Source organism: Pelodiscus sinensis, chromosome 1 (assembly GCF_052426305.1).
Source record: "Pelodiscus sinensis isolate ZL-2025 chromosome 1, ASM5242630v1, whole genome shotgun sequence".
In the NCBI taxonomy this organism is placed as follows: domain Eukaryota; kingdom Metazoa; phylum Chordata; order Testudines; family Trionychidae; genus Pelodiscus; species Pelodiscus sinensis.
Window position 1 is genome coordinate 70,939,225 of NC_143052.1, and position 25,928 is coordinate 70,965,152.

Genomic DNA, 25,928 nt, shown 5'->3' on the forward strand with positions numbered 1-25,928 from the left:
CCTGAAGCTCAAAAATCCATCTCTTGTTTCCAAACTGTAATAGCCAAATATATGTTAAGACATCAGTTCAGTGGTAAGTAAAAGCTCCCCCCACTAAAGAATGGAGATTTCTGATTAAGATCGTTGGTTGCATGAGGTATTGTCCACAGATCATCCTCAGTACAGGCCAATGTTAAATGTCCATGTTATTTGGGCCTGCAGGCTTTGAGGTCCTGGCACACACCTGTGTTCAGTCATAAATCTGTTTCAACCCTGCATAACTTTTGTGACCTTTTTTCCCATAAATTTTTGCACCTGTCACAGTTGGATACGTCTCTCCATGCACAAGCCTGACAGGCCAGACTTACCAGGCATTATATAAAGCTATGCACCAGTGTGCATGCCTGCCTCTATGTTTTTCTGTGCACAATCAAAGAAGCAAATTTGTATTTCCTGGGGCTGTATTAGAGCAGGGTAAGGAAGCTGAGCCTAGTCCTGTGCTTATGGACAGCCACAGAGACTCCACGGACTCCCATGAAACTATGGAGCATGACAGCAACAGCAATAAATAGTTTGCACCAGGTAGCATTCCTTTCATTGTGGCATCCCTAAAGACCCTTTCTCTGAGTGGCCCAAGGACTGTTCCTTACATTGTCTGGTCACTATTCTTTCAAAGGGACTGCGACACATTCATATTGTCACTGTCTTTGTATATAACACACTTGGGCTTGTAGATTGTGAGATGCTGCAGTGGAAGGAATGTGGCCTACTAATTAGGAAATAAGGACTACAAACCTGCTAAGGCTCCACTCCCCCACTAACTTCCTGTGACCAGTCCCGTAACCTTTTAGTGCCCCATTTTTCACATCTATAAATCAGATCAAAAAGGTGCTGTTTAAATGAATACCCTTCTCATTCCCTCCCCGCTTGTGCCCGCTTAATTTGGATGTTCTTTGAGGCACAGACTGTTTTAATTTTGTCTGTTACAGCATCCAGTATAATAAGGTCCCAGTGGCAATACAAATACATAGTAATTATGATAATAATATCAAGATTCTTTATCTTCAAAGCCCCCTCCACTTTGAAGCATTGAATACGTTTAAAGTCTGTGCACAATTGTATTATATTACTTGTCAAAGAATGATGCTGGGTCTTCTCTCAATAGCACCGTGTATGCTTCTCATTGTGAACGTAATCATTCCTCAGACACTTGTTTCATTATGTTACCTACTGTGTCTTGTCTCAGTTTAGATTGTAAACTCTTTGTTGCACGGATAGACCCTTATTAGCACAATGAGGCCTTGATCTGATTGGCATTCCTGGCTGTTACTGTAATGAAAATAATAAATAACAGTAATTTCCCCCTGAGATTACAGAGAACACTGTGGTATTTGTAGTTTTGACACCCTTATCAATAGTTGAATGCACATGGCAGGAGTAAACTGAAACCTGTGACTGCTTGGGATTTATTACTGTATGTACAAGGGAGGCAAAGGTACAATATGCACTCACAAACATAATTGCAGTGCTTAGTATTAAATGTTTATTCAGGCTTGATGCAAGGTTAGGGGATATAAATGTAAGTCAGTATAGCAATATAATCAATATATCATATCAATATAGAATGATATTACAGTTGTGAAAGAAGCGGTGTGTTTCTTAGCATTTTGTTATAGAAGAATAATAGTGATTCTAAGTAGTGGATTATGTGCTTTTCTTGGTTAAAAGTTCTGATTCTCTGGTTGGTATGTCAGTGCAACAAAACTAAACTCTGTCTGCAGAGCTGTCTGAGTTATTGTTATGCTATTAAGGAATAAAGAACAAGAAGGAGATCAAATTTGCCAATATGGAAAGACTCTTTAATACTCTAGCCATAGTCCTGCCTTCACTGCACTTGTATAAGCCCAATGAGGCCATTGATGAGTGAAGTCACATCCAAGAATTTGATCCCTTTGTGTCCTGTCACTGTACTCCTAAGGAGTGGTCAGTGTGCAAATGTAGTTACAGAAGAACCTCAGCATTATGGACACCCTGAGAATAGATGATGTCTAAGACTCTGAAATGTTTGTAACTCTGAACAAAGCACAGTTTGGGTTCTAGATCCAGATCTGTCTCCGTGTTCCCTATAAGCTAGGTGCATAGGCAGCTACCCAGGAGAGATTCTAATGCTACCCAGCTGATTAGCAGAGTGCCATAGCAAGCAACATGTGTCTCAATGGGTGGTGCACATCCACACATACCTAGGTGCACATGACAAAATTTATTCTGCACACGGATAGAAGAAATTAGAGGGACCCCTGTCAGCTGACACTCCAGGCCAGGTATCAGAAGCAGCTAAGCTTCTAACTCAGAGCTGGCATGAGTTTGCAAGCTTGTCCCCCTCCCAGTGGTGGGTGTGGGTGTGAAAGAGAGAAAATGGTATGTCCCCTTCTCAGGGGTTGGGCAATAAGAAACAGTGCTGGCTCCTGGGTGGAGTGAAAGTGATACAGACCCTAGCTCTACTCTTTTTTTGCTGGTTCTGGCTGCCTTGGGCTGGCAGCCCCAGCGCCTTGCTGTAAGTGCAGCCCTATGGGTGGGGGAGGGAAAGAGGACAGAAAGCCCACATGTGCCTACCTTGACTATGCAATACAGGCACTGTACGGTATTTGCTGCTCATTTTTGGTCTCTGTTGCTGCCTGATTGGTTGCTTCCAGTTTCACATGGTGTCCAGTTGATCAGTCAGTCCCTATATCTGGGGTTCATATCTCTATTTTTAGAAATTGTCTTCATGGTTACTTGTAGAAGTCCAGTGTCAATGGACAGTCCAAGGAAGCAGCAGCACTTAACTTTTATCCTCCCATGGCAAGAAGATGCATTATTAAAACAAAATGATGTTACGGTTTGATTTAATCTCTTCACTGTCATATAATAAGCATAATATTCCTGGCATCCTGGAAACAAGCTGCTATTATGTGACTCCAGTGCCTTGGCCATGTTTCAGGTTTTTATCGCTCTGCCATGAACAATATTCTTGAAAGAGTAACTTACAGTGAGTGTTCTGATTCATCAAAGACACCCACCGCAGCATTATTAAACAATTAGTCTCGATAGGTCATATTTTCATGGACCATTAGTTAATGCCTCAAGTGTTTTGGGAGGGATGAGGCTGCAGTAATGGCTGTATTTCAGCAGAAATAGAAAATCTATGTACTGAAATGAATGTAGCAGGTTTACCAAATCCCGTTAATTTTCTTTAAGTAGTCTTTTATAATCTCCTACAACCTGTTTTACACCAGAATGGAGGACTTGTAACTAACCAAACTCAAGCCCTGGTCCTGCAGTTCTTGCTCAAGCAACTTTCCTGTTAATGTCTTTGGAGAATTAACCTGGAGTAGAGACAGGAAGATGGGTCACTTAAAAGTAGGGGGAAAAGAAGAAGCTACAGTCGAAAAGATTTTTACCACTGACTTCAGTAAAAGCAGAAGTGGCCTACCCATTAGGTTTTGCCAGGCTGAGAGTGGTGGATTTGAATCCTTTATGAAAAGTGACAGTGTCACGGTCAGAGTAACTTCTGCTGCCTTACATGTACCGTGTTCATAATGCTCCTTTTCTGTTCACTGTCCTTCAGAGCTGTTCTGGGGGAAAAAACCAAAGCTGGCTCTAATGAATTTTTCTTGAAATATTACATTCTCCTTCTCACATACTAAAGGTTTGTTAACTTAAAGGAAGGACAGGCAATTTAAGCCTATTTTTCAAAGAGGTTGAAGCCAGGCAATCATAATAGCAGTTTGAGTTAAAATTCCATTATTCTGAAATAGTCAAAGTTCAGACTTCATTAGTTGCCCTAGACATAAAATGAACCATTCCTATCTTGAGAGATAAATGTATCATTTATTACCAAAGTCGCATAATTGCTTTAATTATTCACAGCTTTTCCCTGGATTGATTTGTCTATGGCTTTTACATTCAGAATGATAAAGTGGCGTGCAATATAAATTTCCTCCATTTGTGGTAAATTTAGCCTTAAAAACATTAATTATTTCCCCTAACCCAGAGTAGTATTTTTCTCTTTCTGTTAATTGCAAATCTAACTCCTGAGATGTCAAGACCATAGAGATCCATGTTAACAGAAGTATAGATTTTCACATTTTACTTTGAATTATTGCCTAGTATTAAAAGATACTTAATGGAAGATTGTCTGACATTAAATTAGCTTTTGCATTTGCTGCCTCCAAAGAATAATGCTAAGATAGCTTGACAGCCATGGTACATTTAGACTGGAAAACAATTGGGTTTTTTTATTTTTGTTTTTGTTTTTGTTTTTTTTAAAGATGTGTGATTTCTCGGTGCTTGTGCATCCCAGTCAGTATTGGAGTTTCATTTCAACTATCTTATGCTCAACATCTCTTCTTTGAACTATCATGGATGGATTTTTGTCATTTATCTAGATGCCATTATGTGAAGCAGCACCAGAGACCTTCAGGTTTCAGTAGGATAGAAATAGTAATGACTTTGTTTTAATGTTTACTAGGATACACTTGTGTATTTTGCATGTACGACATGCATGATATTTGTAATGTGAGAAAATATTGCCCCATCCTGTAGTCATATCTGTATGGCTGGGGGCCCTGTGCCTATCCAGGGTGCCACTGACAGAACTAACTTAAACAACAACAAATAGTTGAGTAGCACCTTAAAAACTAACAAAACACATAGATGGTATCATGAGCTTGTGTGAGCAAAATCCACTTCTTCAGATGACCAGACTTCTACTGGGCAAAGCTGACCAGGCAGTGAATTTGATTGTATAATTGGAGTCCACATCATAAATGTGTCAATTCAGGGAAGATTTTTGCTTTCCCACAGAGCAAAACTGTTGGGTCAATTCTTAAAGCCTTTATCGCGTTAGTAATTTCATGTATGGTTATTTGAGGAATCTATCTATGTACAATTTATTAATTTGATGTTAGGGACTCTCCTTTTCTATCTGTTTCAGTCTGCAAACTCCACCTTGGGGCTTGCTTGCCTTTTCTGCAGTCCTTTTACCTCCAAGTTGGACTGTGAGATTCCAAAGGGTGGCGACACAGAATTACACTGGAGACTTAAACCACTAAACCTTGATGGTCCTCTGTACACAAGGAAGCCCCGTTGGACAAAGAGATAGTTACTATCCAACAGAAACAGTCTGCTCAGGAGGGCTGTATGATGAGGTGTAGTCACAGAAGTCCTTTTGGGATTGTTCCCCAATGTACTGATCACACCACTGAAACCTGCCTTCTTGCTCTCTGGGGCTCCCCACTGTCCTGCTGGGCCAGATCTTCTGTTTTTCCCAGACAAGGCATGGAGTTGGGGGTAACAGCCCTCCCAAAGAGCAATGAAGACACCGAACCACTTCAGCTCTGGGAGGATGCAGTTCTAGGGCAAAGCACCCAGGAAAACAACCCTCAGAAGGGATCAACCCTCCCTGCCCTCATCCATCTTTGTGTAAGAATTTTACATGGGGGAAGCTCATGAGGATGTTCATTCTCTTTAACAATGAAAGAGAGAGATGCACATGGGTTGTTACCCCCAGGTAACAATTTATACTGGGGCTGATTAAAAAATAAAATCTTTGTATTAAGGACAAACAGTGGGATTTAAGTGGTTGTAAGTGAAAACAGATTAATGTGAGTTACTACATTAAAATGAAAAGAAAATCATAGTTCTAATTCATTAAAACATGTATTGCAAGCAGATTATTCTTACCTTAAAGAGCTGTTCCTATTTCAGGCACAGTCTTTAAGCCCTCTTTGAAGTGAATCAGGCCAGCCAAAGACAAAGGACTGATAGCTTCCCATTGCTTGAATAGACTTTCTCCCAGGGCAGGAACCTTTTGTTCTACATCCCTGCTTCCATGGAAAAGTACCAGGATCAAAATGGAATCCCAGTACCAGGTGGTATGGTCACATGTCTTGCTAGTCTAATCATCTTTGGACTTATAGGACAAACAAGGCTATTTACAAGTTAAGTTGATCACGAAGTCATTAAGGCTTACAGAACACCAATAATGGCTCTCATTAGCATTTTTAAAACTATAAACAGTCTCATACATCCATATTTCCAACTTTACATACAAGAATAATACATGCACAAAAACAGGACATACAGATCCAGCAGACTGTAAAATTATAACTGATAGGTTACATAAGGTATTTTATCTAAAGCATCTTGGAGTTATGCATATTTATTTTCATGAGCCAATTTTCATAATGCATTGGGGGAACTGTCACAGGCTGATAACTAAGAAATAGACCACATTATGAAGGACTTTGATCACCTGCTGAGGTGATCCGAGGTCACTTGGCAAAGGTGACTGGAGGTTATAATAGAGAGGGTCTTTCACTGGCCATTTCAGAGAGAGATGAATTAAGACCAGACAGATGTCAGGTTTCAGAGAAGAAGCCATGGGCTCCGGTGGCTGACAAACTTGCTGGACCTCAGTGCAAGGTTGAGGGGAATTGGCTCCATGCTCTTGGAAGGGGTGGGACCTCATGTGGAAGGGGTATGTCTGAAGACAGCCAGCCCTCTGCACTGTCTGGAGTGTGCTGTGCTGCCCCTTGCCCCAGCCAGGCCTGAACTACCTGGAACATGCCATGCAGTGCTCCAGTGGTAATTTGAAGGGCCCAGAACTCCGGCAGCCACTGCTGCTGGGGCAATGGGCCTGCATGTGCAGGATGGCAGAGAAAGAGGAAGGATCCTGGATTGCTAAGAAAATTCGGAGTCCAATCCCAATAGAGAGTCTAGACTGGTGAGGAAACTGAGATGGGGAAGTCGTATAATGTTTTATTGTTTTGTCTGGAAATGTACATTTCTTGTGCTGTCTCAAGACTGATTGATTTGGGAAATTTTTGGGAAGTCTGTGTTATATACTTCATCTATCATGTGTCCTAGAGAAGTAAACGATAAGTCATAGTGCCCACAAGGTGCCACTCAGGGGAAGGTTGTGCTAAGGGAGGTGGGGCGGGGAACAGGGAGTCAGTACTCATCCTGGGATAACTAGATGGTCAAGACACATTTCTGTGAACGGTAACAGAGATCCAGTGCCCAGGGAGCTTTCCAGATAGATTAAGGGAGGAGACAGTGCTGGAGGATACCCAGACCAAGGGAACCGTATGACCATATGTATCCACCATGTAGAACCTAAGCCCAGCAGCAGCATGCTGAGTGTCCAACAGCTTTGAAACTATTGATATCAGCTCTTAATTTGAGAAAAGATTGGTGCTTGAGGCCCTTCACGTGAATTGTTGCTGTATGATTTTTGCATAAATGATGAGTGTTTATTCTGCTGTGGATAAACATAGCGAGAGGTAAAATATAGTGAGAGGTAAATATATTTTTTGGTATATTTTAAGGCTTCTCATTTACTACAATAGTTTTATTAAGCAGGTTTGAGGAAGACAGCAGCTTAATTCAATTTCTGTAAAGAATTAGATTGCAGAAACTAGTACACAAAGTTGTCCAGGAGACTCATTATCATTTTTGTTGTTAGAAAATATGATTACCAAATGGTGTATTTGTTTCAGGATGCTTTGGGGTTTTGTATGATAGATATTTGAAATGATGTAGGAACAAAGAACACGATGGAACTAATTGTCATAAAAATGTGATGTGCAACATAAGTAAAAATAAGATGGCAATGGAAAAAGCCTATTAATACATTGCCTATATATATATATATATATATATATATATATATATATATATATATATATGTACAGTAGACTTCCGATAATCCAGAACCTATGGGATTTAGGTGGTGCCGGTTTATCAGATATGCCAGACTATCAGGAGGTACTATAAACTGGTTATATATATACTGTATATAAAGTGTTCTTAACCCTTTTTATTGTACATACAGTATACAGTATACTGTAATGTTTTAGTTTTTTTAAGCCTTTTTTACCCTTTTTGCTCAGTTCAGCTGCTGCCACTGTTACCTTGTGACTCATTTTTTGCCAAAGCTCACTCACTAGGCTCTTGCCATTTTGATGCTGGACTATCAGGAGTGCCAGACTATTGGATGCCGGACTATTGGAATTTTACTGTATTCCTATACACACAGGGCTCGACAAATCTGGCAATCTACTTGCCTGTGGCAAGTAGATTTTAGCCTGGTGTGGCCGCACAGCGTGGTCTGCGCATGCACAGCGTGTGCTTCCACATGGCTGGCAAGCGGGGCTCGCCGCCACTTGGCGAGCCCTCTGTGTGTGTGTGTGTGTGTGTGTGTGTGTATAAATGTGTAAATAAATAAATGGCTGTATACATATATAAATAGAGAGAGAGACCCTCAGCTTGTATGACTTATCACTCTATTACGCAAAAAAGCGATGTCACTTTATCCCTGTAAGTATCCATGGACATAAATTTTGAACTGGGAAAGTGTGTCTGAGTGTGTGTATCTGTTTTTGCAATTATTAGAGCATGACATTAGAATCCAGAGGTATGTTACTGACCCTCTGTGACATGCTGTGTGGTCTTGGGCAAGTTATTTTACCTGTCTTCAATCCAGATTGAGTGTGCATCTATTTAACATGTGCATATCCATATCTAATGTTTCACACACAAATTACATTACAAGAGTGTTCATATTGCACAGTCAAACACTCAAAAGTTAAAAAATGCCAGAATTAAGAGTGCCCATGTCCCAATTCCTGCCTGCTTCTTGCTCCAGTCTTCCTCTTCATAATCCCCTGGCTCTTCTCTCCTTGCATTCTCCTTCCCACTGCCTAGAAGCCAGTAGGAGGACACAGAGCATCCTGGGAACAGCGGTTGCAGAAAAAGGTCTGTTCAGTCGCCACAGACTAGGTTGGAGCATGCTCAGAGCAGGTGGAATCTTTGGAGAACTTAGCTGCCCGATTCCACCAAATTGTGTGAGCTGAGACTTTTTTCAGAGGCTCAGCACTTCGGTTTAGGCTAATTTTCCACAAGGATCACAAATGACACATCTCTGACAGCTGGCAAATTCCACATCCTTGTTTCAAAGCATCGGCACAGTGTAGGGTAAGCACTGTCTGCAGTCTGTACCATTGAGTCCACTTGCATATCCTAACACCATGCCCTAGTCTTGATCCTCCTGATTCCAGTTAGGAGAAGCCTCCTACATCCCAAACACCTTATCCCCACCCCTTGCCACAGAGCCTGCATCCCTTACCCCCCTTCTAATCTCCTACCCCAATCATGATCTCCCTCCCGCCCTCTAACCTCTGAGTCCCTTCCTGAAACACACTGCTACACCCCAAACCTCTCATCCCCAGTCCCGCAACAGAACCCACACCCCAAGCTCAAGCCCGCATCCTGACCCCACTCCCAAGTACTCTGCCCCAGCCCCGATCCCTCCCCTCTCCCACGCTTCTAACCCCTCCATCTCAGCCTAGAGCAGCCTTCTGCACCACAATCACCTGCCCACCCCCAGAACCTGCACCTCCAGCTGGAGCCCTCATCTCTACTCCCTGCACCTCAACCCTCTGCCCAGCCCAGTAAAAATGAGCAAGTTAGTAAAAGTGGAAAGAGTGAGCAACAGAGGGAAAGGCAGATGGAGTGAGCAAGGAACAGGGCCTTGGGGAAGGGGCCAGGGAAGGTTGGGGACCTCAGAGGAGAGACTGGGCAGAGGATAGGGCAAGGGTGTTTACTTTTGTGGGAGTAGAAATTTGGCAATCTTAGCACAGTAAAGTCTTTCTTAAATATTATAACTGTTTAACTTAGGCCAACCATTTTTTACCCCCTAAGGGTGTGGGGAGCCATGTAGATTAGGCTGATCAGCAGAGGGAAATGAAGCTGCGATTTAAATAATCGCGGCTTCATTTAAATTTAAATGGCTGCTGCACTGAGCCGACAAACAGCTGATCAACTGTTTGTCCACTCAGCTAGTCTGGACGCTCCCGTGCCGACCTGAAAGCCCTTTATTGACCTTCCCGTTATGCCTTATAGGATGAGGTTTACCGGGGAGGTCGATAAAGGGCTTTCATGTCGACAGGGGAGCGTCCAGACTGCCCCGATCTGCTGACAAACAGTTGATCGGCAGAGTGGGGCAGCCATTTAAATTTAAATGGAGCTGCGATTATTTAAATCACGGCTTCATTTCCCTTTGCCAAACAAACAAATCTATATGGCTCCGTCGAGGGAGCCATTGAGTCTAGATGTACCCTTAATGTCTTTCTGAGAAATAACTGAGCTATTTTTGCTGATATTCTCCCAAAGATTTAGCCTGAGGCTAAACCTGACATGAAAAATTACAGCTCAAATAGTTAAAGATTGGCAAAGTTATAATCAACTTAAAACTGAGTATCATGATGGGAAGCGTTAGGGAACCTAAACAATAGGCAGTGATAGATGTGTCACTAGTGAGTGTGTTGGGGTATTTGAATATATACATGTATGTGTCTGAATCTATGCAAATATTTCAATATTTCATTTATCCACTATATATATATCTGAGAGTTAGTTTTTCTGTCCATCTGTCCGTCTCTCTCTCTGTTCAAGAACAATAAGAGCTAGGACCACCAAATTTGGAATACAGTTTCCTCTTATCATAACTTAAACCAAGGTCAGGGTTTGGTAGCACCAGGAAAGTGGGATGTGTCTGGAATGGGATTGCTTCTGATAAAGTCTATGCAGAAAGCAACAGAATCACCAAGCAGTTGAAAGGGGCTAGTTGGTGGTGTCTCTCCCTTTAGGACTGCCACAGCCCCCAGCCTTTTGAAAGGGCATGGGGGAGTTAAAGCTCCCCTTCCCCAGTTCATACAGGAACATTACTGGCTATTCCCCTCTCTCCCGGTATGTCTACACTGCCACCCTAGTTCGAACTAGGGTGGCTAATGTAGGCATTCGAAGTTGCAAATGAAGCCCAGGATTTAAATATCCCGGACTTCATTTGCATCTTGCCGGGCGCCGCCATTTTTAAATCCCCCTTAGTGCGGACTCCGTGCCTACGGCTACACGCGGCACGGAGTAGGTAGTTTGAATTAGGCTCATTAGGCTCTCTAATTCATTAGGCCCGCTCATTAGGCTCTCTAATTCGAACTACCTACTCCGTGCCTGATGAAGGAGAAGGGCACAATGTGCTATATTCCTCACTCTTGCTGGGAGTACAGGTGGCAGACGAACCTGGACCTGCTGGACCTGGGAGACATACACCCCTCCCCCAGTAGTGCCTGCTGAAGCTGCAATGGCCATAGAGAGGTGCTTCTCACCTGGTCCCAAGCTGCTGTGGTGAGAGAAGGCTGGGGTAGTCCTCTTTGCCTGGGGCAGCCTGCAGACTGAGCCTCTCATCCCCAGTCCCACCCCAGAGCAATGATTTAAATGAAACATGTACATGTTCATTTTATTTCCCCAAATTCAAAATATTAATTGAGTTAAGGATCCAAGCAACAGCGGGTAAATGTTCCAGCAATACTATATTGTACTTCACTTGCATAACACTTTAGAATCTCAGAGAATTTTACAAACATATCAACTCCCCTGACAGTTAGATAAGTATTTAGATAATGCTGTTATGGAGTATAGAAACCCTGTCTCTTATTTCCTGATCTGGTGCTGGTGCTAACCACAGGGTTATCCTTTCTCTCTTTAATGGTGCTATTATTAATAAAATATTCTGTAACTGTTTGTAGTAGAGGTTGTCAGGGATCATTGAGCCAAGCAGAGTTAAGGTAAATGGTTCATTAGCTGCAGAAAGTGATTGTTTGGAGAAAATTTTCTTTTAATCTCAGATATATATGGCTTCCTAGATTCATTAAAACAGCCTATAAGGAGCTTAGGGTATGTCTACACTACCACCCTAGTTCGTTCCACGAGGCGTAAAGATAGTGCGGAATGGCTTGCTAGTTTGAACTATCTAGCCCGTGCCACGTGTAGCCGCGCGGCACGGGGTTCGAACAAGCCGGCATTTAAAAATGGCGCCGGCCGGCTTATGCAAATGAAGCCCGGGAAATTCAAATCCCGGGCTTCATTTGCAAGTGCGGTATGCCTACATTACCACCCTAGTTCGAACTAGGGTGGTAGTGTAGACATACCCTGAGGTATTATGGGAATGTATACAGTATTAAAAACATAATATTTTTTGTAATATATACTCTTAAAGTCTCTTGGTCTTTTTTGTCTACTATGACAAGAGAATAGTAATAGAGATGTAGCCATGTTAGTCTTGTCTAGCTAAAACAAAAGACAGGACTATGCAGCATTTTAAAGACTAACAAGATTGTTTATTAGGTGATGAGCTTTCCTGGGCCAGACTCACTTCCTCAGATCAAATTGTGGAAGAAAATTGGCACAACCATATATACCAAAGGGATACAAAAAAACCCAAAACACATAAAATAGACAAATCAGATTTTAGAACAGAGGAGGGATGAGGGGGAGAGGTTAATGTCTATGAGGTAATGATATTAGAGATAACTGGGGAAGCTATCTTTGTAATGGGTGAGATAATTAGCATCTTTGTTAAGCCCTATTCGTAAAGTGTAAAATTTAAGCATGAATGACAGTTCAGAGGCTTCTCTTTGAAGTCTTATGTTAAAGTCTCTTTGAAGCAGGGTGCAGATAGTAAGGTCGTTGAGACAATGCCCAGGCTGGTTGAAATGGCAAGAAACTTTTTTCTTTGTGAAACTGTCTGATGTCTGTTTTGTGGGCATTGATTCTTTGGCAAAGTGTCTGAGAAGTTTGTCCAATATACATAGCAGACAGACACTGTTGGCACATGATGACATAAATAATATTTCTGGATGAGCAGGAATATGTGTTCTTGATCTTATAACTGAAATGGTTAGATCCAGTGATGGTGTCAGCAGAATAAATATGTGGACAAAGCTGGCAAAAAGGGAAAGTTCCAGGGTTGGTATTAGTGTAGTATGTCCTGTGGTTGTTGGTAAGAATCATCCTGAGGTTAGGTGGTTGTCTATAGGAGACTATGGGTGTGTCCAGACTCCATGCCTCCGTCGACGGAGGCATGTAGATTAGCCAGATCGGAAGAGGGAAATGAAGCCGCGATTAAAATAATCGCGGCTTCATTTAAATTTAAATGGCTGCCCCGATCTGCCGATCAGCTGTTTGTCGGCAGATCGGGAGAGTCTGGACGCGATGCCCCGACAAAGAAGCCTTTCTTCATCGACACAGGTAAGCCTCGTGAAACCAGGTTTACCTGTGTCGATGAAGAAAGGCTTCTTTGTCGGGGCATCGCGTCCAGACTCTCCCGATCTGCCGACAAACAGCTGATCGGCAGATCGGGGCAGCCATTTAAATTTAAATGAAGCCGCGATTATTTTAATCGCGGCTTCATTTCCCTCTTCCGATCTGGCTAATCTACATGCCTCCGTCGACGGAGGCATGGAGTCTGGACACAGCCTATGGGTCTGTCTCCCAGAGCCTCTTGGAGTATATTATCCTGTTCTAGTATAGGTTGTAGTTTATTGATAATGTGTTGGACGGGTTTAAGTTAGGGGCTGTAGGTGATGACAAGTGGTGTTCTACTGTTGGTTGTCTTGGGTCTGTCTTGAAGTAGATGGTTTCTGGGTATTTATCTGGCTATTTCAATTTGTTTTTTTATTTCTCTGGGTGGGTAATTGAGATTTATAAATCCTGAAGTTTCTGGTCTCTGTCAGTGGCATTAGAGCAGATGTGGTTGTATCGAAGGGCTTGGCTATAGACGATGGATCGTATGGTGTGTTCTGGATGGGAGCTGGAGGCATTGGGTTTTCTGTAGAGTGGTATCTAATTTACCATTGGTGCTTTGTATTGTGGTGTCCAGGAAATGGATCTCTCATGTAGAATGGTCCAGGCTGAGATTGATGGTGGGGTGTAGGTTGTTAAAGTCTCTGTGGAATGCATCCAGTGTTTCTTGGCCATGGGTCCAGATCATAAAGATGTCATCGATGTAGTGTAAGTAGAGGAGGGATAAAAGGGGACCAGATCTGAGGAAACGTTGTTCTAAGAGCAAATCAGTAAGTTACATTTAGCTGGGGGAGATAGATGAAAGCTTTTGCTTTAAGGAATTTTATTGTCTTATAAAGCATAGTTATGAACTGAAATGTGACGATATAAAAAGTTGACCTTCTTAGCCACAAGTTCTGCTCTCTGCATTTTTGTTCTAAGTTGCATCTGTTTATTTCAATAATAAAATAAGTGTTTACTGAATTTTACACCTGTTCGTAGGCACAACACAGCAATGGAGGAGTGAATTGGGCCCTGTTTGGTCTTAGACATTATTAATAAAATTAAGTTCCAGTTGCAGGGCCAAATTCAGACAGTGTAGTTGCACATGTGTATTTGAATGTGGAATTCAAAGGCTGTTGAAACAGGTATAACAGCATAGAATTTGGTGGATTGAAACACTTTTTACGGATGTTCTTATGTGAGCAAAAAAGAACCTAACTTGACAGTCAGAACTCAGAGCAACAGTTAAGAAAAAAAAATCTTTTTACATGTGGAACTATTTAAATTTGACCTGGAAATCATTGAGATACACCAAAAGAAAAAGTGTGGAATCCCCCAAAAGATACTTTTTTTGAGGAAGAAGTGCACTTGAGCTTCAGTGGGTTTTGGACAATGTTCTTAAACACATCCTTGCTGTCAACAAAGCCACAGAGGAATGGGCATGATAATGTTAAAAGGAACAATATAGTTGCTAATGTAAGTTGATACTTTCTCTACAAGTGAGAAAATATGAATTAAAATGTCTACTTTTTTCAAATGTATTAATGTAAAGTTTCCAACTTATTTTAAAATTTCCTGCTTGTATGCTAATATGCATCTTATCCCGTTTGTTCATTAAAATAAAGGCTGAGTTAAATTGAACTGTTTTATTCAACCCGAGGAAAGAAGTAATTCATTTTCCTTGCTATCTTGTGCCCTACACAAGATATTCAGAGGTCTTGTTAAGATTTTGTTAGTTAGGTTCATTATGGGGAAATTTAAAAAACACAGGCAACAAGAGTGAATATATGATCAACATGGTGCAATATCTTATACACCTAAATTCCATTACTTGGTAACAGTAAAATCCCTTTAGAGTTAAGCCAAATGAGTTAATTGATATAGAGCATTGGCCATCTTCTGACACTGTTGGTGAGTGTGAATAGAGCCATATTTGGAGCCAAATTATATTTTCATATGTGAATGCAAGGCAAGATTCCTGTTGGTGCCTTTCTTGCCTCTGGTATAGCATTTATAAATATGACTTCTTAATATACTAATGATGCATGTATAAGGGTACAGGTTGCTCTTCCTAGATACATCCATGGATGAATTCTGAGTATGCAGCCCTCCTTCTAAAGGAAGTGTTCCTCTGCTCACTCTGTGGCACCTTACAAGCCTTCCTCAAGATCCTGAGGAAGATATTATGGGTCTGGAGTTGAAGAAGGGTAAGGAGAGGGAGTCAAGGCTGAGGGGAGGAATCATGAGGTTGGAGGGACATATGCTCCTCCAGTGGGCTGCATGGAAACTCCCAAGAAAAGACAGTACACCTGAGTCATGACATGCCAAAGAAGATAATACTAAGTTCGGTCCAACCCGAAGGTCTCAGAGTCACCAGAAGCACAGGTCTGTTGGAGCAACATTGCCAAGGAACAGAGAGAATCTGTGGAGGGGAGGGCAGGATATAGGGTTACATGTGGATGATTTGAGTCTTTCAAAGAGTTCTAATTGTTCAAGGGAATCTTCCTGGTTTGGGGGTTGCAGGGAATGACCCAGGCTGGAGTAACAAATACAATTAACATTATTTTCCGCATCATACTACAGTATAGAAATCGGGTTCACATTCATTATGAGGTACTGAAAGGAGAGAAATCCCAAGTTTTACCTTTGAACCCCCCCATAGGAGGTAATAAAAAACCCTGCTCTTTCATATCTGATTTCAGTAGGCCAGAAAGAGCAGGAAATTTGTTTACTTTTATGAACTAGAATCTGGGAAATTGTTTCATTCCTTGTGGGCCTTGTGATTGCAGGAAAAGTGCAAAACTGAAATTTGATATTTCTGTTATAGGTCACCTAAAGGTCATCTGTCTTACAATTTATGAAACATACATTGTTTTCTACTGTAACGTCTTCATGTTGGGTATGAGACCTCCAATTTGGAGAAATGAGGGTAAAGGTGACTAGTTCTATTGAATGAGGTTTAGCAACAAATTGAAGCAAGAATGTTAGCTCAGTAGCAGTGATGACAGCAATCATTAACCAATGGATAGAGACATCCTCCAATATTAAATGTTATGCAAATATAAAGGCTATGCATACAATTGTATACAAAAAATGCCTCAGCTTAAATGTTGTGCTGTGAAAATAATTAATCAATCATTAAGACATTGAGACGTTAGCTATGTGTATGAAAGGATTATTAATAGGCAGTAAGTTTTTAAAAGCATTTTTTCACACAATGCATATAGTCAACCTGTGGAACTCCTTGCCAGAGGATGTTGAGAAGGCCCAGACTATAATATAGTTCTAAAAAGGATGAGTTCATGGAGGATCGATCCATCAAGGGCTATTAGCCAAAATGGGTAGGGATGGTGTCCCTAGACTCTGTTTATCAGAGATTGGGAATGGGTGACAGGAGAGGGATCATTTTTGATTGCCTGTTCTGTTCATTCCCTTTGGGGCACCTGGCCACTCTCAGAACACAGGATACTGGGCTACATGGGCCTTTCTGACCCAGTATGCTTGTTACGTTCTTATAGAATAAAGTTTGTGTGTGTAAACATACACAGTAGCCTTTTGGAAAGATTTTGGAAATTAGGGCCAAACTCTGCTTTCACCCACAAACCCCCAGAAACTGTAAAGTAACTAGGATAGCTTTTATGCTATTGCATGGACATTAATTTCAGCAAAGATGCCTCCTAGTTTCCTCTCTGTAATTAGCTGTGAGCTGGGCTTATGATGTGTGTTTGGTGCCTCTTATTAGTAATAGCTATCAGTCGTGGAGATTCTCGAAGTTATACCAATATTTTTGCTGCTACATCTCCACCCATGACAAGTAATAGATACTGACATTCCATGACCCAGGTGACATAGATAAATCAGCACATAAGAGTCTCCTGTGTTTTGTGTCTGTAGTAAGAACCTTAAAATCAATATGTCCTCTCATCGATTGCTGGCAGGTGCACATCTTTGAGTGAAGGAGTGGGAGCCAGAAGTAGTAATGGGTTGATTTTGCATTGTTGGACTATGCAACGATGAGCAAAGATTAGGATGTGGTTGGGAAGAAATCTCTGGAGATTTAGAGGTTGTTTTGGGAAGCTGCCATAAACTGACAGTTAATTGATAACTTGGTACAGTAACTCTGCATTGTAATTGGCTGCAGGCAGAGGACTTATTTTCATCTGGAATTAAGAGATAACAGCACACAAACTTTCATGAAAGGATAATAGATTTGATCCAAAACAATTCTCATTACTAGGAAAGTTGAGTCAGATAAAGATATTAGGTATACAAATAGTTAGCTTAGAAAACAATTGAACATTTAAATGGTGTTCTAAAGAGAGAAATAAGAGAAAGCTTGCTAAACCACCTTTCTGGCACCTATTTATTTCCACAATGGAACTTGGACTAAAGTAATCAGGTTTGCCTTAATTATCTGGTTTGATTTTAGTCATTTAAGCAGCATCTTCAATTCTAAATAGCACATCAGAAGAATTACTCATTGATACATTTGGGCCATGTTTGTGTAATATAAGGAAAACAGTCAGCCAGTTTCTTCCCTGCTATAGTTAAGTGCAACTTCCAGTCAGTTCAATAGGAGTTGCTCCCCTTCTGGTATAGCTGAATTTGACCTACTCCTAGCCTATGTTTCTTAATTTCTCATAAGCATGCATAAGAATTTAGAGGTATTATTTTTTGTCAAGGAAGCAATTACAACTGAAAGGAAAACATCCGAGAAAGTAACTCGGACACCTTAGATACAGAATTCAACATGTTTCCTCATTCACTCCAAAATGCATCTGGATGCAACATTTAATACAAATCAAATGCAATCCAGATTCACTCCAGGTTTGTTCCAGTTTAAACCCCAGTACAGGCAGTCCCCGGGTTACATGGATCCGACTTACATCGGATCCCTACTTACAAATGGGGTGAGGCAACCCCGCACTAGCTGCTTCCCCCCAGCAGACCAGGGAGACGCGAAGCTAGCGCCCCCCCCCCCCCCCCAGCAGACTAGGGAGACGCGGAGCGGCTTTTCTCAGCAGACACCTCAGCTTGAGAATAAAGGACTGAGGGAAGTGAGGTGTGGGAGAATAAAACTGAGCTCTGGAGAAATGTTTGGCTAGAGTTTCCCCTACAATATGTACCAGTTCCGACTTACATACAAAATCAACTTAAGAACAAACCTACAGTCCCTATCTTGTACGTAACCCGGGGACTGCCTGTAGAGGTCTTCTGCAACAAATAATGGCACTAAAAAGTGACTGCAGTTTTGCTGGGATAGAGAGGGCTAAAAGGACAGCAATGATAAAAAATCAGGAAGTAGCTGGCTCAGGAGTGGGATGTAGCCAGTGTGACTAGCAAGTGTGTTGATTCTGTGCTTCCCTCAGTGGACACTCTCATAAAGCTAGTGTGGAGATTAAAACTGGTCCCCTCACTTAGCAATCTCCAAAGGGAGTGGTGATAATGCTGCCCTCTTGTTTTGTCTATTTGTACCTGCCTTTGACTGGTCTTCTGATTTGTTCCTTAATCTACTGTAAGTTGAGGGCTTTAAGGTGAAAAAAGAAAATATTTCCCACTCATTTCTGCTATGTAAAGGATTTTGGAGTTTCTAAACATTAGGATATTGCATGTGTCTGTACAAGCATGTTAAAAAGAAAAATGTCAGAAATACCTTAGATGCTTCCAAGTGTGATTCTCTTCAAATAATTCCAGTCAGGTGCTTTTAAGTTGGTCCAAATCACTAATATAATTTAGTAGCTGTTGTTTGTTTGTTTATTTAGCATGTGCCTAGCCATCGAGCCAAGCAATGGAATCTTCAATAGCGTGATGCAGTTTTTCCACACCACCGCTGAAAGTGGGCATTCATTGACAGAATGCTTCTGTGTTATGCCACAGCTACACAAGACTGTCACAAAGGCCCCAGTGGTATTGGTTGGCTGCTCAGAAACCTTGCCCAGTCTGGAATATGTTCTACAAGGGCCACTGATGATGCGACTGGTCATAAACAGATTGTGGAATCAGTGACAAGGAATTGTAACCGATATTCATTGCTGTTGCCTGGGTGTTTCTGCCCTAACATCCTGGCATAGCAGATGAGTCCATTATGGGTGGCATGAAGACAACATGTAGCTGGGCAGCAACAGATTTGGGTTGGCACATACTGGAAAAAAGTAATTTGTCAGTAGCAACCAGTTGTCTGATAGAAAGAGGATCAATGTAGTTCAGAACTTGTAGCCATAGGAGTGGAGTTGGATGCAGAGTGCTGGAGAAGATGCACGTGGTGGCATGTAGCTATGTATCCACGTGGTGGCATGTAGCTATGCATCCAGTTTGGTGGGTGACAATTGACTCTATATTGGTACACAGTCCTCCACCGCCGCATAAGAGCTGGGAAGAGCTGATGCTCACAGGGTTGGGTGTGAGCACCCTGTGGTGAACCTGTCGGTTTGCTAAGAAGTTTGTTGCACATCTTAGCTTTAGATTCTGTTTTCCGCAGATGAGCATAACTCAGTGTGCTAATAAGAACTCAGTAGCTAATAACACGCTTCAAGAGACTATGTTCCTTTGTGCACTAAAGAAGCTTATTGGAATGGATAAATCAGAGATTTCACAAGAGATCTTCCTAACTGATGTTAGTCAGCCAGATGTCCACTTATCATGGGTGTGGCCAAGTTTCCTGTCATCCCATAAAGTTTGTTTACAGCCACCAGTCCTGGCTCTGTGTTCTGTGCTGTGATTTAGCTTTAATTTACTCCTAAATGTCCCATGAGCCCAGTTAGCAGTGGAAGTGATCGTAATGCCACTAGACAATATTGATCTCTCATGGTCCAGCAAATTCTCTATTTGGCACCAATCAGGTTCTGAGGGTGCTGCTCTAGAGCAGTTCAACCTTTCCCCGATTTCAGATGGAGGTGGGGGAAGAATTAGGATTATGTGAATAGTGACTGTTCAAGCTTCCCCTTTGCATTCTGCCCTCAGTTCTGACTAGGCAGGCTGGAAGGGGACATCCACAGGAAAGACAGGGTAATATAATTTCCATTCAGTCCTTTTGCAAAGGATGAAAATTAATGCTAGCTGTGGTGGAAGTTCTATGTGATATGGACTGTTTTCCTAGTGGGAATTGGATAGAGGCTAATAACAGTCCCTCAAAGGTATTGCAGAGGGTAATGCATTTTGATCACTACCAACATGTGGTAGATTTGAACCTAGAAGTGAAATGCTCTATATTCCATAGAATTGAACTTTAAATGACATTTAGCACACATGGAACAACAGCTATTCTAAGAATAACTTCATTAATCTTTACACTTCATAAAGATCACAATATACATTTTTCTTGATTTCCCCTCCCCCACCCTTACATAAATTAATCTTTTGCACAACCAAAATCGCTCTACCTAGTTTCTAAAGGTTAGTGTAACCTTTTAGAATGAGTGGAGGGAGAAATGAAGCTTATTTCACTTAAGGCTCTTTGGTGCTTATTAGGCATTGGCTCAGCAGGGAGCTCCGAGAGACACTTTCTCTGAACTCATAGCTGCACAGTTTAATAGGGCGCAGTGGGCAGTCCACTTTGCAGCCAGCCCACTCCAGCTTGGCCTCTGCCTCTTGCTCCTTCTGGAATGACAAGAGCACTGAAGCAGGAACCAGTCTTTGCACTCTCTAGTTATAGTACACTCCTTTCTTTCTGCTCCCCATCCCAAGGGTTTTGCATCACTGCAGTCCCATATAGAGTTTGTGGTGGTGATTAGGCTTAATGCAAGTTCTCTGGACAACAGTTTGTGGGGCTAAAAAATTGCAGTGTAGACATTTGGGCTCAGGTTGGAGCCTGGGCTCGGAGACCTCATGAGGTAGCCTGAAGCACAGAGTTTAGGCTCTAGCCTGAGCCCAAATGTCTACACTGTTATTTTTGGACCTGCAGCCTGGGCTTTGAGACAACCCTTGAGTGACAACTCCTTGCCACCCCAGTCATTAGGCAGCCCCACAGATGCCTCAGGATTCTACCAGTCTTATCTTTGCCGTGCAGGGTAGTGCTCATTAAACTTCTATTCCTAGCCTCTCCCAAAGTGTCTCCCTGTAATGTCCAGCTCTTGTCATAGCTCTCACAGACATTACCAAATCTTCTGTCTCTAAAGAAACAGCGTGCGCACATGCCTGTTGGTTCAGCAGAGGATGCACACTCACTTCACTCCAACAGCACTGAGATTTAACACAAGGATACATTTATCAACACAGAAGAGAAAGTGATACAAAGTAGAGATATGCAAATGGTTACAAATAAAGCAAAACCATAATTGTTTCCCAGTGACTAAAACTTAACAGGCTACAATATTGCATTATGATAAATTTCTTACCTAAAGAAACCTTTCACCACTCAAAGATACAAACAGTGCTGTCCTCTTTTTGTCTCTTGATCAATAACAAAGGCGTATTCTCTTCTTCTGATAGTCCAGTAAATTGTTGAAATGCATTCTTCTGGCCCCAAACAAAGTTCTTCTCCCCTGCTGTTTGTGCTCTAGGAAGCTGACACCATGCTGCTTTTATAATCCTCTTGATAACTTGCTTTTTCGGTTGCATAAAAATGCAAATGCAGAATCCTTTGTGTTTGGTTTCACAATATTTGATTCTCAACAAGGAATCTAGGAAGACAGATAATTCAACATTCCTTTGCCAGGGGAAGGCTCATAATCCATGCTGCTTTGTTACATTTTTTTAACATATTTTAGTAGCCACGGACAACTTTTCAGATAACACATGGGCACATAACATGCAATGGCCAGGATGACTGCTATGGCATATGTTTTCATTTGAAGCCTTCCACAGAATTCTTTATATATAAATACCCTGAAAGTAATGTTAGCGAGTTGGTCAGGATTTATGCAGTTGCTGTTACATGACAGTGAGCCCTTTCCCAGTGGGCAGTGAGGGGTTCTAAGAGCACACTTCTGTGAAGAAGAGCCTCAGTGTCTCAGAAAATGGTGCAGTTTGCACTACTTTTTTTTCCCTGGCAAGGTTAATTCTCGGCTATTCAGCTTTGGTTTGTTTTTAGAAAAGATCATGTCTCCAGCACGATAGCATATTGTAGAATTCACTGTCAGTTTTTGTACTCCTTCCTATGAAGTAGACCTGGATAATGGAGCCTGAATTGCTATATACTGCTAATTTGCCAGTATTATACTGAGTCAAGATCTCTTACAAAGAGCATTTTCCAGGCAATTTTTTTGTGAAAACCTTTGCCCTGGATTTGTTATCTCAATTCTTTATTGTAGATTCCTTTATTGCTTTCAGAACAGTTATTTAATTTCTTCAGCAGCAGAACACCAAGGTTTCACAAATTAAGGAAATATTGGATAAAACCTTCCTATCATTCACTTTCAAATTACATGGGGATTTTTTCAAAAGCCAGTTGATTGCATTCATATTCTGGCAGTATTGTACAATTAATATTGAATGTATGAATTACATATGAAGCAAAAACACGCCTGCAGTCCTTTTATGGGTGGTAGATATGGCTTTTGTTAACAATGCATGCATTTTTGACAGATCCACTAATCGTGATTTGTAAGGCCAGGAGTAAAGCTGGTTATGCTTGCGATAAACATTGGCATTCAGATTGACATTAAGGGTTATTAGAATCCAACACTCTGAATGCTGCCAGTGCATATTGTTTATATTTGATCTTTGAAGTGCATAGCGAGATGGTGTTACAGCAGTTCTGAAATTATAGCTGTTCTATATTTATGGTCGCACCTGATTAGTCAGCCCACCGGCTTAGCATCTGTCTTTGCATTCAGTTCTGCCTCAGCTTGCAACTAGTTCAGTAAGAGAAATGCTTGAATTTTCATGCGTGGGTACATATGCTTAAAATGAGAACATTTCAAATGTTAGACCATAGCAGTTTGGAAATGATATTTTATTTAAATATTATAAAGCTCAATGAAGAAAGCTGAGTCAATGTAAAGCTATGGCAGAAAATTTAAATACCAAAAAAAAAAAAAAGGTCAGGACATTCAAACTAATGATTCAATAGTAACCATGAGTCTCTCACTTTGTTTTGCATACCAATATGTGCCATTAAGTTTTAATACCTTATTTTATGTATGGCTGATTTACTATGGAAACTGTAGTGTTGAATGTTCTATCTGGCATTTAAATGTTCAGCTATAAAGGTAAGGAAGGATGCGGAGGTTTTGCATTGAATTTCCTTCTCTCAAAAAAAAAATAAATAAAGAGAAAATTCAAGGAATTAAAAATGAGTAAATCAGGAGTCAGAGAAGAGACACTCTTGGGAGGAGACACAAAATACAGAGGTCTCTTATATCCCTGTACACAGAAGAGAGAGTGGAAAGCTCTTCTTACCTCATTCTAGCAGAAAAAAGATGGTGGTGGGAGGGGGGAGAGGAACAGCGGGAAATCTTTTATCTAGCAGAATTTGCAGTTCCTTGCTCTTGCACGTGGTTTCTCTCTCTTTTTCTCTCTGAGAGACAAGAAGGAGGTAGAAGGCTGGGAGAAAAAAAGAAAAAGCATGGCTACACCAACAGGAATGCTGTGAGTTTTGGCATTGGGAGTTCAACTGATGGGATAACACCACCCCCACCCTCATGCTCACTTAAAAACCTGCATATAAGGGTTAAGATAAGAGTGTGAGGGATCATGGGGTCTCAGTTCCCCCACCTCCCTTGCAGGTCCCCAGGCAATCCTCAGACTACAGCCCCCACACAGTAGGTTGCCAAGACTAGCAGGGAGGGGGGCTGGTAGACCCTTGTTTAACGTAGGTGACATCACAAAGCAGCCAATTGGATAAAACATCTGACTCAGACTCAATGTTTAACCCAGGGGGAGTAACAGGAAGTTGTCTGAGCAATTAGGTAAATCCCTAGGTGGCTGCTGCATTGGACCCTGGCCTTCTCCTGAACCCTGTCTTGCTCCTGATTCCTGCCCTTGGCCTTGTTTCAGATCCCTGACTTCTTCTGTCAGCTCTGACCCTTGGCTTGACTCCTGACATGTGGTTCTGACCCTTTGCTTTACTCCTGACTCTGTTTCCATCGCTAACCTCTGGTGCCTGACTCCTGTTGTGACCACTAGGCATGACTGCCTAAGTCCTTGCTTTATAACAGAGGGAGAGCTGGAGGAAGATAACTCTGCCTCCATTCCCTGGTTTGCTCCTGTAGCTGCTCTTCTACTTAGTGGTTGCAGTGAGAGCTTCCTCTCCTGTCTGAATCAACTTTAGATTGTGACTGTATAATACCCAGACTGTTCATTAATATTTCAAATATCTTCTCCATCAGGGAACTGGGGAACATTCATTCTGACTATTTCCCAGCTGAAGAAAATCCTTCATTTGAAGAATAGATATCTCTGTCACTCTGTAGTGCTCCATGCTTTCTGACACTTCTGGGCACGTCTACACAGCAGGGCTAAAACCGAAATAAGCTATGCAATTTGAGCTATGTCAATTGCATAGCTTAAGTCAAAATAGCTTATTTTGGCTTTTGATGCTGCCTATGCAGCAGGAAGTCTGAGAGAGAGAACTCTTCCTCCAGCTTCTCTTACTTCTATGAAATGAGGGTTACAGGAGTCAGAGTAAGAAGTCCTCCAGCTCGACATTATGTTGAAATAACTGCTTGTAATGTAGACATGGCCTATGTTATTTTGGAATAACGTCAGTTATTCTGAAATAATGCTGTTATGTAGACATACCCTTAGAGTTGTCACTAGAGTGCTTGAGTCAGGTAATTCCAGGTTTGAGACTGAAATGCAAAGAAGCAATTTACTGCATATGTACACAAAGATGCAGCCACCACAACCAAAGGAAAGTTCATTCTAGATTTATACCAATCACCATGGCAACATGTATTCTCTGCAAGCAACTGGAATGTTTCTCTCAAGACTTTAATTAGGAGGGAGCCAGCCTCTCTTTCACTTGCACAATAATGAGTTTTATCAAACACTATGAGCATGCGTAATTGTTATCTCTAAAAGTAAATTCATGGTGTTAAATTTACACATCTAGTTTGGTGCACAAATCCAGCGTCTTAGTACACACAGCCTTTCTCACATTATTCTCACCAGTGTGCATGTGTGCTGGAGTTTGGAAATTCAAACTTGCTTCAAAGCTTCTCATATTGTTCAGCATGGTGCTCAAATTGTACAAGCTGTTTGCAAAGGAATCAAAAATTGAGAGAATTGGGTTTTACTGGGAACTTGTTGTTTCAATTGGGTTTTCCAAAAAGTCAGGAAATCCTGCTTCCTCATACAGCAAGCATTCTTTTCTATTAAAATTTCTCTGTGCACCTGGCACTCCTGAGGTCTTCATGGAGTGTTAGACAGTTACTTCCTTTGTCTGCTGCCTTCAAAGGGAGGCTGTCCCATTACTTTTAGAAAAACTTGTCTGGTATTTGGCTGAAGGAATACGGTACAGCCTCTGGCTAACTTGAATCTGGGTCTTGAGAGGCTTTTGTGCCAATGTCCCCTGGGATTTCCCGAACTATGTGCAGGGGATTAGAGGTTCAGTCTGCAGGAAATGCCAGCTCCTCTCCCAGATAACCTTTCCCAGATTCAAGGATTAGAAGGCCTCGCAAGGGCTTCGCCCCCCAAAAAATCATAATGGAAAATCTGTGCAGCTACCTCTGAAAACACCAGGCAAAATGGGCAGAGCAGAAGACATGTGACTGGGTGCAGCTGGTGTTGCCAGTTACTGTGCCGTGCCTTTCGCAGATGACATCATGTAAAGTAGGTGTGCTGGAGGATCTTGTGGAGAAGGGAAGCTGTAGGGAGGGAGGAGGAGTAGTAGACACTCATATGGT

General features: G+C 41.7%; 2 long non-coding RNA genes across 4 annotated transcripts in view; one reads left to right on the forward strand and one right to left on the reverse strand.

Annotated features, from left to right (window-relative positions):
• Positions 1-24,930, reverse strand: part of LOC112545045 (uncharacterized) — a 57,214-nt gene extending 32,284 nt beyond the window's left edge. Inside the window, exons 1-5 of one of the 3 annotated variants that reach the window (XR_012904850.2) lie at positions 23,732-23,850; positions 23,482-23,625; positions 21,477-21,761; positions 5,704-5,843; positions 3,391-3,593 (exon numbers count right to left, since the gene is read on the reverse strand). This is a non-coding gene — a long non-coding RNA (uncharacterized LOC112545045). Of the gene's footprint in view, positions 1-3,390; positions 3,594-5,703; positions 5,844-21,476; positions 21,762-23,481; positions 23,626-23,731; positions 23,851-24,822 lie in introns of those variants that run through there. The other 2 variants (XR_012904848.2, XR_012904846.2) reach the window with 2 other exon arrangements.
• LOC149525586 (uncharacterized) overlaps positions 1-25,928 on the forward strand; it is a 229,487-nt gene that overhangs the window by 92,638 nt on the left and 110,921 nt on the right. The gene's annotated exons all lie outside the window — the stretch shown is intronic.